Source organism: Scyliorhinus canicula, chromosome 10 (genome assembly GCF_902713615.1).
Source record: "Scyliorhinus canicula chromosome 10, sScyCan1.1, whole genome shotgun sequence".
In the NCBI taxonomy this organism is placed as follows: domain Eukaryota; kingdom Metazoa; phylum Chordata; class Chondrichthyes; order Carcharhiniformes; family Scyliorhinidae; genus Scyliorhinus; species Scyliorhinus canicula.
In genome coordinates this window covers 127,059,522-127,076,965 of record NC_052155.1, presented here as the reverse complement: position 1 = coordinate 127,076,965, position 17,444 = coordinate 127,059,522, and the positions used below count along the sequence as shown (strand labels likewise).

General features: G+C 43.5%; 1 protein-coding gene across 3 annotated transcripts in view; it reads right to left on the bottom strand.

Moving 5' to 3' along the window:
• Nucleotides 1–17,444, bottom strand: part of rbbp8 (retinoblastoma binding protein 8) — a 204,554-nt gene that overhangs the window by 175,780 nt on the left and 11,330 nt on the right. The window contains exon 1 of one of the 3 annotated variants that reach the window (XM_038809733.1): nt 1,125–1,141. The exons of the other annotated variants lie outside the window; for them this stretch is intronic. The gene's annotated coding sequence lies outside the window, so the exon portion shown is untranslated. Of the gene's footprint in view, nt 1–1,124; nt 1,142–17,444 lie in introns of those variants that run through there. 3 annotated transcript variants of the gene reach the window in all.

Genomic DNA, 17,444 nt, shown 5'->3' with positions numbered 1-17,444 from the left:
TGCCACACGGGGGTCACTCGCTTCTTCCATTTTGTCAAGATCCGCAACCTGCCCTACTCCATCAAGGTCAGGACAGCCACCAGGAATTGCCAAATCTGCGTGGAGTGCAAGCCGCACTTCTATCGGCCAGAGAACGCGCACCTGATAAAGGCTTCCCGTCCCTTTGAACACCTCAGCATGGACTTCAAAGGTCCCCTCCCCTCCACCGACCGCAACACGTACTTCCTGAACGTGATTGGCGAGTACTCCCAATTCGCAGGAATAGGGTGGAGGCGTGGGTTTAAGTAGGGTGCTCTTTCCAAGAGCCAGTGCAGACTCAATGGGCTGAATGGCCTCCAACTGTACTGTAAATTCTATGATTTTATGAGGCCAAAAAAATGATAAAGTGCCATTTAATAGTAGTGTCTTTCTCAGCACCCTAAATCTTAGGCGTCACGGTGGCACAGCGGTTAGCACTGCTGCCTCACAGCTCCAGGGATCCAGGTTCAATTCCAGCCTTGGGTGGCTGTCTGTGTTGAGTTTACATTTTCTCCCAGTGTCTGCGTGGGTTTCCTCCGGGTGCTCCGGTTTCCTCCCACAGTCCAAAGATGTGTCGGCTAGGTGGATTGACCACGCTAAATTGCCCATTAGTGTCCAAAACGTTAGGTAGGGTTACTGGGTGACAGGGATAGGGTGGAGGCATGGGCTTAAGTAGAGTGCTCTTTCCAAGGGCTGCTGCAGACACATTGGGCCGAATGGCCTCCTTCTGCACTGTAGGGATTCTATGATTCTTTGACTGTCGCTGGACAAATTCTGGAACTCCATCCCTAATAACATTGTGGATGTAGCTATACCAAAGAATGCAGCAGTTCAAGAAAACGGCTCACCAGTTATGGATGGACCTTGCCAGTGGAGCGCACATCCCATTAACAAATAAACTTAGCAAGAACATTGCACTCAGTTGGAACATTCCATTCCCTAACATGGTCATCCTTCTTTGCAGTTCAGAGTTCACACAAAATACAATATACAGTACTGCAAGAATTTTCAAATGGTCTATTACTTCAGTAGCATTCATTCCGCAAGCCTCGACTCCCAAGTTAAAGACATACCAAGTATGCCAATGATGCAATTCAAATGCTTACCTTGTAATCTTACAATTTAGCAAGATAATAAAGTGCACAAGCCCCTCAGTGTCACAATTACTTAGCAAAAACCGTTCCTATTTTTTCCAATCACAAGTCTCATTCCTAACAGTTAAAGTAAAAAAATGCCACAAGGTTAATGATAACAGCTGAAACAGCTTGTACAAGTACTACAGCACATTAACCACATCACCAACATGTCCAGGCCAGCACTGTACATATTTCAACACACAAAACAAAGTCAGCTGCTAAAGCAAAACTTCAGAACTATAAATGCAATGCTGTTAACAAAATTCTAAAAAAATGTTTCATTTTAATCGTCCAAGAAATCTTAAAAATATATTTCAAGACAAAATACAGGCACGCTTGTGAGAATGGAAGGAGTAAAGGTTAATACCAAGAGTTACCCATATAACCTCCAGGTCCAACCAGCTCACCAGGAGAGCAATAGTGGTAAAGAGGAAAGAATGAAAACAGTGAAATCATTGTTAACTACTCTCTGGAAGGGGAGGTCAGGGGACAAAACATTCACCTTCCTGGTGTTCCACACAAGAACCGAATAGGTTGGGGTAGTTTCTACTCAACTGTGCTCCTCTTTGGTGCACTTCACCCGGAATCAGCATTATCTACAGAAGAATTATGTAATTTTAAGCATTAATTACGTTCTGTGCAAAAGAGATTGAGATCTTTTGTGCTCATCTTTTAATTTTAATTTAACTAGGACTGAGTCATGTCTGCAAAAATGATTACAATGCCAGTATAAATTAACATCCCCGAGAGCTTCTGCTAAGTGCTGATTTGCTGGCCTTCTAGAGGGCTCTAAAAATTCAACTAGTTCTTTTCAAAATAACAATAGGCACATTTTTAAAATCCCAATGATAAAATGGAATGCAAGTAAACCAGCAAAAGTACTTGAAAGGAATAGACTTGCAGGGCTTGGGGATAAAGCAGGGGAATGCGATTGGCTGATTTACTCTAGAGCGAGCCAGCATGGACTTGTTGCACCAAATCACCTCCTTCAGTGTCACAAGTGATTATAACTCTTCAAAAGGATTGTAAAAGCTCCGATTGACGTGTAAAAGGGTACAGGTTAGTGAAAGTAAATGTGGGTCCCTTCAGATTGGAGCAAGGAAAAATTATAAAAGGAAATAAGGAAGTAGTAGAGACAGCAAATAAATATCTGGGAAAATATCTGGGAGAAGGCACAAAATCATCCAGAAATAGTGGGGACTCAAGAGACTTGTGAGAACATTTGGGTTTAAAAGGAAATTGTTATTGAGATCATTGGTGCATTAGTTTTCATCTTGCAGAATTCTCTAGATTGTAAAAAGCTCCCCCTGGATTGGAGGAAAGGAACGGTGTATCTGCTATTCAAGAAAAGAGGGAGATGGAAAATTTTCAGACTGGAGACCAGTTACCAGCAGTGTACCGCAGGGATCAGTGCTGGGTACTCTGCTATTTGTGATTTTTATCAATGACTTGGAGGAGGGGGCTGAAGGGTGGGTCAGTAAATTTGCTGATGACACCAAGATTGATGGAGTAGTGGATGAGGTGGAGGGCTGTTGTAGGCTGCAAAGAGACATTGATAGGATGCAGAGCTGGACCGAAAAATGGCAGATGGAGTTTAACCCTGATAAGTGCGAGGTGATTCATTTTGGTGGGACAATTTTGAATGTGGATTATAGGGTCAATGGCAGGGTTCTGAGGAATGTAGAGGAACATAAAGATCTTGGGGTTCATGTCCACAAATCTCTGAAGGTTGCCACTCAAGTGGAGAGAACCATGAAGAAGGCCTGTAGTGTGTTAGCGTTTATTAACAGGGGGCTTGAGTTTAAGAGCCATGGGGTTATGCTGCAACTGGACAGGACCCTTTTGAGACCACATTTGGAGTATTGTGTGCAGTTCTGGTCACCTTACTTTTGGAGGGATGTGGAAGCATTGGAAACGGTGCAAAGGAGATTTACCAGGATGCTGCCTGGTTTGGAGGGTAGGTCTTAGGAGGAAAGTTGAGGGAGCTAGGGCATTTCTCTTTGGAGCGGAGGAGGATGAGAGACAACTTAATAGAGGTTTATAAGATAATGAGGGGGATAGATAGAGTGGACGTTCAGAGACTATTTCCTCGGGTGGATGTAGCTGTTACAAGGGGGCATAACTAGAAGGTTCGAGGTGGAACATATAGGAGGGATATCCAAGGTAGGTTCTTTACTCAGAGTGTGGTTAGGGTGTGGAATGGACTGCCTGCTGTGATAGTGGAGTCGAACACTTCAGGAACTTTCAAGCGGTTATTGGATAGGCACATGGAGCAAACCAGAATGACAAGGAGTGGGATAGCTTGATCTTGGTTTCGGACAAAGCTCGGCACAACATCGAGGGCCGAAGGGCCTGTTCTGTGCTGTACTGTTCTATGTTCTATAACACAAGGAACTATAGGCCAATAAGCCTGACATCCATAGCAGGAAAAATGGGAGAACCTTATTAGAAATAATGAGACCGTCTAGAAAATTCGAATTGGATCAGACAGAAGCAACATGGATTTATGAAGAGGAAATATTGTTTGACCAGTCAAATTGTAACCATCAGGGTGGAAAAGGAGGGACCAGTGGATGGAGTGTATTTGGACTTTCAAAACAAAAGACTTGCATTTATACAGCACTTCTCACAACCACCAAACTTCACAAAGTGCTCTACAGTCACTTAAGTAGTTTTTAAGTAGTTTAGCCATTGTTGTAGTGGAGAAAAAACATTGGAAGAGGGGCCACGCAAAAGAGGTTATTGCACAAAATTAGGGTTCATAGGATGGAGGTGGTATATTAGCACGGATTGAGAATTGGCTTAACAGATCTAAAACAGAAGGAATAAACAGGCCATTTTTAGGTTGGCAGGCTGTAACTAGCAGGGATCCATAAGGATCAGTATAAAAACAAATCACTGCGGATGCTGGAATCGGAAATAAACATCAAAAATACTGGACAAGCTCAGCAGCTCTGACAACATCTGTGGAGAGAGCGGGGAGCTAACGTTTTAAGTCTGTATGACTTTTTGTCATCAATGGATGGAAGGAAATTGGATGAATTAAGTACAGAAGAAATAAAGACAGGATAGGAAAGAGTGGATTGTGGGGAATTTTGAGCTAACTCACTTCGTCAGTAATAGTAAAACATATTTTTTTTCTAAAAGGCAGGAAACTTGGAAATTATATTGCTCAAAGAGAGTTGAGTGTCCTCTAGCCAGGATAACAGTTCGCGAGCAGGTACAGCAAACAATCAGGAAAGCAAATGGCATGTTGGTCTTTATTGCAAGGGAGGTTCAAGTACAAGAATAAAATAAGTCTCTCTACAATGAACTTTGGGAGAGACCACATTTGGGCCAGAAATTTAGGCTGCTCCTCTATCCTGGAGACACGTGAAATCATGTGAAAGATGCCAGACGTATGTCCCAAGATCATTTATGCACTCACTTAATATTTCAGTATCGGACACGCGAGTGTCGCAAATGTGCCCCATTAACAACCAAACAAGCAATTTAGCCCATTAAGGGGGTCACATGATGTGTCTGCTTTTAACAGTTGGCAGGTGGTCTTTTCCTTTGCACTGAAATGCTGTGCCTCCCCAATCATTGAGGATGGGGATGTTTGTGGAGCTTTCTCCCCCAGTTATTTATTTAATTTTCACCAACATTCATGACTGGATGCTGTAAGGCTTCATAACTTTAATCTAATTCATTGGTTGCAGGATCACTTTTCTGTCTTGCTGTTCGTAGTATATATATACGATTTGGGGGAAAATGTAACTGGTGTGATTAGTAAGTTTGCGGACGACACAAGGGTTAGTGGAATTGCGGATAGCGATGAGGACTGTCAGAGGATACAGCAGGATTTAATCGTTTAGAGATTTGGGTGGTGAGATGGCAGATGGAGTGTAATCCGGACAAATGTAAGGTAATGCATTTTGGAGGGTCTAATAGAGATAGGAAATATACAGTGAATGGTAGAATCCTCAAGAGTATTGACAGTCAGAGAGATCTAGGTGTACAGGTCCACGGGTCATTGAAAGGGGCAACACAGGTGGAGAAGGTAGTCAAGAAGGCAGATGGCATGCTTGACTTCATTGGCTGGGGCATTGAATATAAAAATTGGCAAGTCATGTTGCAGCTGTATAGAACCTTAGTTAGGCCACACATGCAGTATACTGTTCAATTCTGGTCGCCACACTTCCAGAAGGATATGGGGGCTTTAGAGAGGGTGCAGAAGAGATTTACCAGGATGTTGCCTGGTATGGAGGGCATTAGCTATGAGGAGCGGTTGAATACACTCAGTTTGTTCTCACTGGAACGACGGAGGTTGAGGGGCGACCTGAGAGAGGTCTACAAAATTATGAGGGGCATAGACAGAGTGGATCGTCAGAGGCTTTTCCCCAGGGTAGAGGGGTCAATTACTAGGGGCCATAGGTTTAAGATGTGAGGTGCAAGGTTTAGAGTCGATGTACGAGGCAAGTTTTTTTAACACAAGAGGGTAGTGGGTGCCTGGAACTCGCTGTCGGAGGAGGTGGTGGAAGCAGGGACGAAAGTAATGTTTAAGGGGCATCTTGACAAATACATGAATAGGATGGGAATAGAGGACCCCGGAAGTGCAGAAGATTTTAGTTTAGACGGGCAGCATGGTTGGCGCAGGCTTGGAGGGCCGAAGGGCCTGTTCCTGTGCTGTACTTTTCTTTGTTCTTTGTCTTTCGCATGCTGATCCAGATGTTGCGCATTTAAGTAAAGTCATCACCAGGTTGACATTTCAGTTTTAGATATGCCTAGTGTTGCTCCTGGAATTCTGTCCTGCACTCCTCATTGAAAAAAAACGATCCATTCACTGAAAGGCTTTAGTAGAATGAAAAATGTGCCAGGCTATGAGATTAGTTTCGTGTTTCATACAATTCTGTCTCTCCCAATGATCCACAATTCTATACAAGTGCCCAGTTTGAGTTGCTAGATCTGTTCCGAATCTATCCCATTTAGCACGGCGGTGGGTTTCCTCAGTGAATATAAGACTTTTTCTGGAGGTGAGATACAGTAGCTCTTTTCCTCCTGTTTCTTACTGGTGGTTTTCTCACCACCTTCTGCAGGCCAAGTCTGGCAGATATGTCCTTCAGGACTCAGCCAAATCAGTCAGTAATGGTGCTATCAAACCACACTTCAAAGGAACTTTGAACTCCCTCATCTAAAGTACATTCAGTGCCGTTCCTACCCTCAAATGTTTTCTTCCATATAATGTTCAACTCTAACTTTTCTGTAGCAGTTTGATCCAACTGAGTGGTTTGCCAGACCATTTCAGAGTGAAACCGTACTGCTGTGAGTCTGGAGCCACCTGTCGGCCAGTCTGGGTAGGAACAGCAGAATTCCTTCCAAACAAGAGATCAGTGAGCCAGATGGGATTTAGGATGGTCCAGTAGTTTCATGGTCACCATTACTGAGGATAAATTCTTTTGTTAAGATTTATTGATTGAATTTTAATTTCACAAGCTACCAGATTGGAAGTTAAAGGTACGTTCCTGCAGTGTTCGTGCAATCCTCTGAATTATTAGTCCAGTAACATTACCACTGCACTAACCTTGCCACCATCATTAATAAAGACTAGAAGACAGCTGGTTTTAAGAGTAGCTTTCTGCTGAAACTTTCAGCTCAAAACTATTGCTTGTTGAAAAATGAAATGAAAATGAAAATTGCTTATTGTCACGAGTAGGCTTCAATGAAGTTACTGTGAAAAGCCCCTAGTCGCCACATTCCGGCGCCTCTCCAGGGAGGCTGGTACGGGTTCACCATTTACTGAAGTATCACTGATTTAAACTGTCTTTTTTTTTGCTCCTGTTGCTGCCTTCCTAAATCATAGGTTGGCCAGATAGCTGTCGGCCAAATGGAACACAATCAGGACTCTTGCCACGACCAGGAGAGCTGCTTAAAATGTTTTCTCAGCAGTTAGACTTAATGAACCTTACATTTTTACATTTGGTTTCCAGCTGTTTGTACAAGATGGACCATTTGCAGTCTAACAAGTGACACAACTGTGTCAGCTAATGAAACAGAAGCACGGCAGGAATAATAGCAGAACCCACAGAAAACAGTGCACTTTACAGCAAACAGCAAAGCAAAGTCTGCTTACAGACTCTATTTAAAATGCACTTCCCACAACTGCAGCAATTTATGACTGAAATTTATGGCTGAAACTGCAGTAACTTCTCCTGATGAATATTGTTGAATAGCACAAATTATAGCATAAAATCAATTAAGTCTCTTACAGCAGGGCAAGAGGCATAATCAACATGGGAAATTACTCCTCCCCGGACTTCTAGCTGACCTGTTGCATCCCATCTTTTGTAACCTTGACAATAATCCAAAACTCTGCTGCCCATGTCCTAACTCACACTAAATCCCATTCCCCTATCACCACAGTCAAGCAACACCTCCATTGTAAAATTCCCATCCTGGTTTTCAAATCCTTCCAGGGCCTCACCTTTCCTCACCTCTAATCTTTACCAGCCCTACAACCCGAGATAGCTACACTCCTTCAATTTCCATTTTAAAATCGCCCCACCACTGGCAGGCATGGTTTCAACTTCCTCTCTTTTTCTCGGTCCTCCTTTAAGGATTCCTTAAAATCATTTACAAGGATGTTGCCTGGTATGGAGGGAAGATCTTACGAGGAAAGGCTGAGGGACTTGAGGCTCTTTTCGTTAGAGAGAAGGTGGTTAATAGGTGATTTAATTGAGGCATACAAGATGATCAGAGGATTAGAGAAGGTGGACATCGAGAGCCTTTTTCCTCGGATGGTGATGTCCAGCACGAGGGGACATAGCTTTAAATTGAGGGGGATAGATACAGGACAGATGTCAGAGGTAGGTTCTTTACTCAGAGTAGTAAGGGCGTGGAATGCCCTGCCTGCAACAGTAGTGGACTCGCCAACACTAAACGCATTCAAATGATCATTGGATAGGCATATGAACGATAAGGGAATAGTGTAGATGGGCTTTAGAGGGGTTTCACAGGTCGGCGCAACATTGAGGGTCGAACGGCCTGTACTGTGCTGTAATGTTCTGTGTTCTACTTTTTTGACCAACCATGCTTATCTCCTGATTTGACTCACTGTCAAATTTGTTCGATAATGCCTTTGGATGGTTCACGAAGTTAAATGCATTATTTACATATGCGGTGTTTTTGTTGGTGAGTGAGCCACTTTCCCAAACCTCCGGTCTAAGTTGCACAGATACACACTTGTGAAACATGCTGTGCAGCAGATAAACGTGCCCTGATCACAAGGAAGGACCCTTTGCATTTAATAATATCAAATCTAGGAACCACTATCAGCCAATTGCTGACTGCGACAGAAAGTGGAGATAATGGGTCAGTACTCTAATTGGCAGGATGTGACTAGTGGTGTACCACAGGGATCTGTGTTTTAGAACAGTACAGCACAGAACAGGCCCTTCGGCCCTCGATGTTGTGCCGAGCAATGATCACCCCACTCAAACTCACATATCCACCCTATACCCGCAACCCAACAACTCCCCCTCAACCTTACTTTTTAGGACACTACGGGCAATTCAGCATGGCCAATCCACCTAACCCGCACATCTTTGGACTGTGGGAGGAAACCGGAGCACCCGGAGGAAACCCACGCACACACGGGGAGGACGTGCAGACTCCGCACAGACAGTGACCCAGCCGGGAACCGAACCTGGGACCCTGGAGCTGTGAAGCATTGATGCTAACCACTATGCTACCGTGCTGTTGGGACCTTAGTTATTCATTAACATTTTGGATGATGGCATGTCCAATTTTGCCGATGATACAAAGTTAGGTGGCATTGTAGGCAGTCTATATGATAGTATAAAATTGCACGGAGATATTGACATTCGAGGTGAATGGGCAAAATTGTGGCAGATGGAATTCAATGTAAATAAGTGTGAGGTTATCTATTTTAGACCAAAAAAGGATAGAGCAGGGTACTTTCTAAATGGGAAGACATCAAGTACAGTGGATGTCCAAAGAGACTTCGGGTTCAGGTGCATAGATCCTTAAAATGCCATGAACAAGTGCAGAAAAAAATCAAAAAGGCTAATAGAATGTTAGCATTTATATCTGGAGGACTGAAGAATAAAGACACAGAAGTTGTGCTGCAGCTGCACAAAATGCAAGTTAGGCCCCACTTGGATGAACAGTTCTGGGCACCACACCCGAGGAAGGATATATTAGCCTTGGAGGGAGTGCAATGTAGGTTTACAAAAATGATACTTGGACTACAAGAGATAATTACGAGGAGAGATTACACAAATTAGGCCTGTTTTCACGAGAATTTAAGAGGTTAAGGGGTAATCTGATCAAAGTCTTCAAGATATTGAGAGAATGAGAATGAGAATCATTTATTGTCACGAGTAGGCTTCAATGAAGTTACTGTGAAAAGCCCCTAGTCATCACATTCCAGCGTCTATCCAGGGAGGCTGGTACGGGAATCGAACCGTGCTGCTGGCCTGCTTGGTCTGCTTTAAAAGCCAGCGATTTAGCCGAGTGAGCTAAACCAGCCCCTATTAACAGGAAAAGACAGGGTAGATAAAGACAAATTATTTCCACTAGCTGGAGATTCTAAAACTAAGTGAAAAATTAGGAGAGATGTGAGGAAGCACACCTTCATCACAAAGGGTGGTAGAGGTTTGGAACTCTCTCCCACAACCAGTAGTTGAAGCTAGAACAGTTGTTAATTTTAAATCTGAGATAGATAGATTTTTGTTAAGCAAAGATATGAAAGGATATAGGCCAAAGGCAGGTATATGGAATTAGGCCACAGATCAGCCATGATCTCATTAAATGGTGTGCTCCCTCTAGTGGCTGAAAGGCCTTCTCCTGTTCCTAAATTGAGCAGAATCAGCCTACACTTTAAAAACAGCAATGCTGAAAATAGGAGGGAACTGTGAAATGGTAAGCAAAAATAAATTGTTTAATGTTTCTAAATCGCATCATTTAAGTATCTCTTTTGAAAATATTGCTTCCAATTGTTAAACAAACCATACCGAAACAATCCAGAAACTAGAGGTGGGATTCTCTGACCCCGGGGCCAGGTCGGAGAATCGGCAGGCCCTGCGCGATTCACAAGGTTCAATCTATCATCAAGGTTCAGTGGCACATGTACTGTTTCCTTCGCTTCAACTGAATTTCCAGGAATTCAATCAAATAATAATAATAATCACTTATTTTTTACATAGAATTTACAGTGCAGAAGGAGGCCATTCAGCCCATCGAGTCTGCACCGGCCCCTGGAAAGAGCATCCCACCCAAGGTCAACACCTCCACCCTATCCCCACAACCCAATAACCCCACCCAACACTAAAGGCAATTTTGGACACTAAGGGCAATTTCTAGCATGGCCAATCCACCTAACCTGCACATCTTTGGACTGTGGGAGGAAACCGGAGTACCCGGAGGAAACCCACGCACACACGGGGAGGATGTGCAGACTCCGCACAGAAAGTGACCCAAGCCGGAATCGAACCTGGGACCCTGGAGCTGTGAAGCGATTGTGCTATTCACAATGCTACCGTGCTGCCCTAAAGCTATTGTCACAAGTAGGCTTCAATGAAGTTATTGTGAAAAGCCCCTAGTCGCCACATTCCTGTGCCTGTTCGGGGAGGCCGGTATGGGAATTGAACCTGCACTGCTGGCCTTGTTCTGCATTACAAGCCAGCTGTTTAGCCCACTGTGCTAAACCAGCCAGGCAACCTGAAATGTGGATCTGGGCGTTTGTAAAGTATGGTAGAGAGAGTAATTATTTACAATGTGAAGAACAAAAAGAATCAGAATTAGGCATACTAGAATAGTATACCAACTACAGTTGTATACCAACAAGTCCCAAAGTCAGTGGGTATTTACAAAGCATACCACATGAAAGATTTCAATAACAAAGTTTACATAAATATGATAGCTCAATGGGTAATTTATTACACATCTAAATCCCAGAGTGCACCAGTATTCTATGGATATTACAGTTGATATTCACATAGCAAATAAACAATCAAGAATGAGAGCTAACCATAACTGGAAAGTGTAATAAATAACATTGTGACTAACTCCATCACCATCTAGAATTTTCTTCAAAAGTGGACAAAAATATCAAAACTGATTACATAGCTACAAAAATATTGGAAAACCTGAATATTTTAATGAAACTATGCAAGTAATACAATGCGTATAATATTTATGGACTCCAAAACATAGAATGGCTACAGCCTAGGAGGCTATTCGGCCCATAGTGTCAGTGTTGACCCTCTGCAAGAGCAACACACGCATGTACCCAAATTATCCCCTTTGCTAAAGGCAGCCCATTGTTCATTTACAGTTTTGCTTGCCAATCTTTGATTGAAATTTAACCTGACCAGATCTGTCCTCACCGTTTTATTTGGCCCTCCCCCAATTAATAATTTTTTCTCCAGGTTGCACCTTGGCCTTTTCCATAGCTAATATTGCCCGACTAACATTTTATACGCATCACCCATCGCTTTCCACATAATGAGATTCAGAAATGCCCGCTTCATCATTAGATTGAAAAATACACTTATGTAGAAAATACTCCTTAACGCTCACTTTTATCGTTTACAATGCACTTTTAGGACTGGACTTCCAGTGCAACCTGCAGAGCTTAACCTTCAAATTCGGCGGCCCTATTCCCCCCCCCCCTTACTGTCTGCAGCCTCGCGCCCCTCAAGGTTGACCCCCCTTCCTTGTTTGCGAACCTCACCCCGGATTGCAAACCCGTCGCCACTAGGAGCAGACGATACAGTGCCCAGGACCGAACCTTCATCAGGTCCGAGGTCCAAAGGCTGAAGTGCCCTATTAAATCTAGAGTGCAGTTCTTGCACCTCAATAATTTCCTTATATAAATTTGCTCCTCTATATCTTTCCCACTACTTGGTGGCCTATTGAATTAACCCAGCAATCTTTATTGTTTCTTAGCTTTAACCAAATCGATTCTGCCCTTCATCTCTCCAAGACATCCTCTCTCTAGCACTGTAATTTCTCCTTCAGCAATACTTCTCCACCTTCTTCTTTCTTTCCTTCTCTATCTTTCCTCAATACCTTGTATCCAAGAATATTTTGTACTCAGTTCTGTGCTTTCTTGAGTCGAGTCTCCATCATTGTCACAAAATTATATTTGCAAGTGGCTATCTGCACATGCAGCTCACTACGAACCTTATTTACCACATTCTGCACATTCATATACTTGATGCATTTTATCCATCATCCTTAAAGATCGCCCATGTATTTGCTCTCCCAACCTCTATTGCAGACCAGTAATTTTGCATTAGCTTCCTTGAAACACTAATTTTAATTGAAAACAAACCTGTAGGGCAGCACCGTAGCACAGTGGATAGCACTGATGCTTCACAGCGCTAGGGTCCCAGGTTCGATTCCCGGCTTGGGGCACTGTCTATGCGGAGTCTACACGTCTCCCCGTGTCTGCGTGGGTTTCCTCCGGGGGCTCCGGTTTCCTCCCACAATCCAAAGATGTGCAGGTTAGGTGGATTGGCCATGCTAAATTACCCTTTGTGTCCAAAAACATTGGGTGGGGTTACGGGGATACGGTAGAGGTGTGGCCTTAGGTAGGGTGCTCTTTCCAAGGGCCGGTGCAGACTCGATGGGCTGCATGGCCTCCTTCTGCACTGTAAATCCTATGATTCTATGATTCCTCTGGGTGCTCCGGTGTCCTCCCACAAGTCGTGAAACGTGCTATTAGGTAATTTGGACATTCTGAATTCACCCCATGTACCCGAACAGGTGCCGGAATGTGGTGACTCGGGGCTTTTCACAGTAGCTTCATTGCAGTGTAAATGTAAGCCTACTTGTGACAATAAAGATTATTATAAATTCTAAACGCTAATTCATATATGCATTATGTATATGCTAATTATACAAAAGGTTTGACCATTACAACCATAGGTGTGTTATTTCAATAAATGTTCAATGAAATGAAATTCTGTTTAAAAAGTCAAAAACAAAAATTAAAAATGAATCGTTCGTGTCTAAAACAGAAGATCAGATTTGGAAATTCCAGCATTGCAACGGAGTAATAATACTGGTCAAGTGAAAGTAGTTGTCGCTGGCCTTTGAATTCTAATATTTAGCTGAATGAAAGCTCGAATGTTGTAAGAGACACACAAGGAATACTGGACAGAAATATTAAATAGGATTTAAATGAAATGTTTGCTTCCTAACGTTTACTGCAAATGTCTAATGTGCCAAATGCCTGAAAGTTTATCAGAAACCATGGAGTGGTGGTTTAGGGAACAGTTTTAATCGCCTACAGTGGCGAGAAATGTGTCCAGGGTTTTTAAATTTAAAAAACTCTGAAAATGCGATACAGGACTGCAGCCCACCATCAGCGTGTCTACTTCCAGTATAAATGCAGCAGATTTGGGTGAAATCACAGAGGAAAGACACACCATTAAAAAAAGGGGCAGAACAGACTGAGGGAGACACAAAGATCAGAAGAGGAAGGGACTCACAATGTTGACATCCTGCTAGTTGATTTATGAATTTTGCTGTGCTACATGTTTGCAGAATATCCGTAATTTAGAACAAAATCATATATTATCATTTTCCTTATCATTTTCCATTCCCAAACACAGAAAATTCCAAATAAAGCAATTGAAAACAGATGGGTCAGGGGTTAAAACCACTTTGTATTCAGCTATAAAATTTCCTTCTATATAAAATGTCCATGCAAAACGTGACCAAATTGAGCAGCTTTCAATTTTGTTTGAAAACCCCCCCTCGTCTGCAGAAAATTGGGCTGTATCCCCATTGGAGCAAGATAGCAGGACTGTAAATAATCCTTGCTGCACTTTTATAGGGATACCAATGTTCCTGGTGTTGAGATATTTGGGCAAGCTTTTTGTAAGGCTAAATAATTGTGTTCTGCAAAAGGAAAGGCTTTAAAAATAAAAATGAGAATTTTGGAGGGGAAAAAAGCCAGTGCTGTCCTCATGCGTTGCAAGTTTAAGCCTAACCTGAAGTAATCATTAAATTTAAAAATCGGACAAAAGACGAAATGTATTTGATTATAACACACCTAAAATTAAGGCAATGCAGACATAAAGAAAGTTTCAAATTGTGCTGTCAATTAAAAGAACCCTCATTCTAAAATATTTTTTCCACATTGATGCAATTTCTAACTTACGACAAATGCTTTTTTCTCAGTTATTGACTAAAGAGGATAACATGTGGGGCAGAATTGTACATTCCCCACCAGCAGGCTTGTAGGTGTGGGACAAGCGTAAAATTCCTCAATGGACTTCACACTAGATTCTCGCCAACCCAATATCTCTGCAATTTTACACTGGGGTGGTGGCCGTCCCGTGCACCCCTGCCCTGAATGAGGCCCATAAGTGGCCAATGATTGACTATTAAGGGCCATTTTCTGCCCAGCCTCAAGTTTCAGGCTGGCTCGAGTTCCCGGATATGGTGGAAGTCCAAATTGGGTTTAGGCCTCTGGGAGCAGGGCTATCAGCAGCCCCCTTTTAACCTCAAGGTCCAGTGACCGTAGAACCAGGCCAGGCAGAGAGACACAGTGGGGTACAATCTATCTTAGAGAATGTAACCAGATGTGCACAGGACAACCCTAAAAGAATGTAACCCCTTTCTTCCCAATTTTTCATCCATTGGTTGAAAAAAAGGCAGATTAAGGGCCTTAAGTGGGCAATAATCAGCCAACTGAGTGTTTCAATAGGCCGAAGGATGAACCATACCCATCCCCCATATTATGGGGAGCTGGTCGGAGATGGGTGGAAAGGTTCTGGGCTAGCCACCCAACATATTTTACCCTCATCAAAAACACACCCGGCAGGGGAACATATCATTCAGCCCCTGGAGACTAACCAGAATCAGCACAAATGCTCTTGCTATTGTTTACAGCACCTTCTTCCCAGTAGAACAACCTGGATCCCCTTTAACACCAATCTACCCAAGGTTGTTGGTGGGCAGAATTCAGAACAAGTTACATGATCACCTTAATTCCTCCATTTTACCCTAGATTAAAGAAACAACCTCAAAACACAGCAGGATTCTCCGGCCATGCCTGCCCAGCGACAGAAATCAATGGTCCGCATCCGACCCATGGCGATCTTGCAGGGCGGAAGACTCCAGCCCACAATCTTACAAACTGGATACTTATAACAATATATTATATTTAAATGTTTTCACTCTTAGCAGAGTTCCTATTAATTTGTATACATCAAGGTATGGGTACCAGTGGGTTTGGTTTCTAATTTAGCATTTTGGCTCAAAAGATGTGAACAGCAAGAAATATAAACACATAAGGTGTGATCTTCCCAAAAGAGAGCAATGTTCCTGAGCGAGCGCATTTACCCACGTGTTTCCCGGCACTCGTAATGCTGAGAAACACGTGGCTATTCAACGCTACGAGTGTTGAATAAGGAGCCTAAACAGGAAACCCGCGGCCGAGGCCGCACATAGACCCGTTTTTTACAATGGGAAACTCTGCTCGCCAGAACTGCCCGTTGTAGCGAGATCTCCAATGCCCACATTAAAAAAAAACCCGACCTCCCCCCCCCCCCCCCCCAGCCCAAACGCAAAATGGGAGGGCCAACCTGGCATCAAGGCAGTGCCCCACCAGCTGGCAGTGCCAACCTACGTGCAGTGCCAAGGCACCGCCATGCCCAAAGGCATGCAGCTGGAGGCCTCCGATTCCCTTGGAGACCCCCACAGGTGGCTTTCCGTCTGGTCCCCGTTTATGGGGACGAGTGTTCACCCAAGGTCTCAGGGGCGAAGGGATTGAATCCCAAAGCCTCAGGTACCTCGGGGATCTGCTCAATACAGTAAGGCTTACTGCCTCATTCTAATATGCTGATTTGCCAAAAAGCGATCCCGCCCATTGTGGGCAGGATTCTCCTTGCAACGTCTCGCAAGATGCGAGCCAGGTGGATCCTGGGAGTAGGGTCACCCGGCTTTCACCAGCCACATTGCGCCGCAGCGAGATGCTTTTCCAGCGCAGCATGGCCAGAAGATTGCGCCCATAGCCTACAAATGATTCCAGAGCCATAGCAGTGTTACTGACTCTTATCGGCCTCTGAAATAGCCCATTAAGCCACTCAGTTATATCAAACCACTACAGAAAAAGTAAAAAAATGAACAAAACTAACTGGATTAACTGACATCAACTTAGCACTGGAAGCAACAAGGGCACACCCAACACTGCAAAACCCTCCTTACGGACATCTGGGGGCTTGTGCCAAAATTGGGAGAGTTGTCCAACAGACTCTCAAGCCTGACATAGTTCATAAGTTCATAAGATGTAGAAACAGATTTAGGCCATTTGACCCATCAGGTCTGCTCCTCCATTCCATCATGGCTAATCTCCACCTGGCCTTAACTCTACCATCCTGCCTACTCTCTATAATCCTTCAATCAATTACCAATTAAAAATCTGTCTAACTCCTTCTTAAATTTACTCACTGTCCTAGCATCCACTGCAGGTAGCGAATTCCACAGAATCACAACCCTTTGGGCGAAGCAGTTTCTCCTCAACTCTGTATTCAATTTGCTATCTCTTATTCTAAGATTATGACCTCTCGTTATACTAGAATGCCCCACAAGAGGAAGCATCCACTCCACATCTACTTTATTCATACCTTTTATCATCTTGTATACTGAATTTTATCACCCCTCATTCTTCTAAGCTCGAGAGAGTATATTGGATTTGTTTATTGTCACGTGTACCGAGGTAAAGTGAAAAATATTTTGCTGCGAGCAGCTCAAACAGATCATTAAGTACATGAAAAGAAAGGTACACAATGTAAATACATAGACACCGGCATCGGATGAAGCATACAGGGGTGTAGTGTTAATTAGGTCAGTCCACAAGAGGGTCGTTTAGGAGTCAGGTAACAGCCGGGAAGAAGCTGTTTTTGAATCTGTTGGTGAGTGTTCTCATACTTTTATACCTCCTGCCTGATGGAAGAAGTTGGAAGAGTGAGTAAGCCGGGTGGGAGGGGTCTTTGATTATGCTGCCCGCTTTCCCAAGGCAGCGGGAGGTGTAGATAGAGTCAATGGATGGGAGACAGGTTTGTATGACGGACTGGGCTGTGTTCACGACTTTCTGAAGTTTTTTGCAGTCTAAACTGTTCAATGTCTCTTCATACAATAAACCTCTCATCTCTGAAATCAACCTAGTGAACCTCCTCTGAACTGCCTCCAATGTCACTACATCTTCCCTCAAATAAGGGGATCAAAACTGGGCACAATACTCCAGGTGTGGTCTCACTAATGCAGGGATGG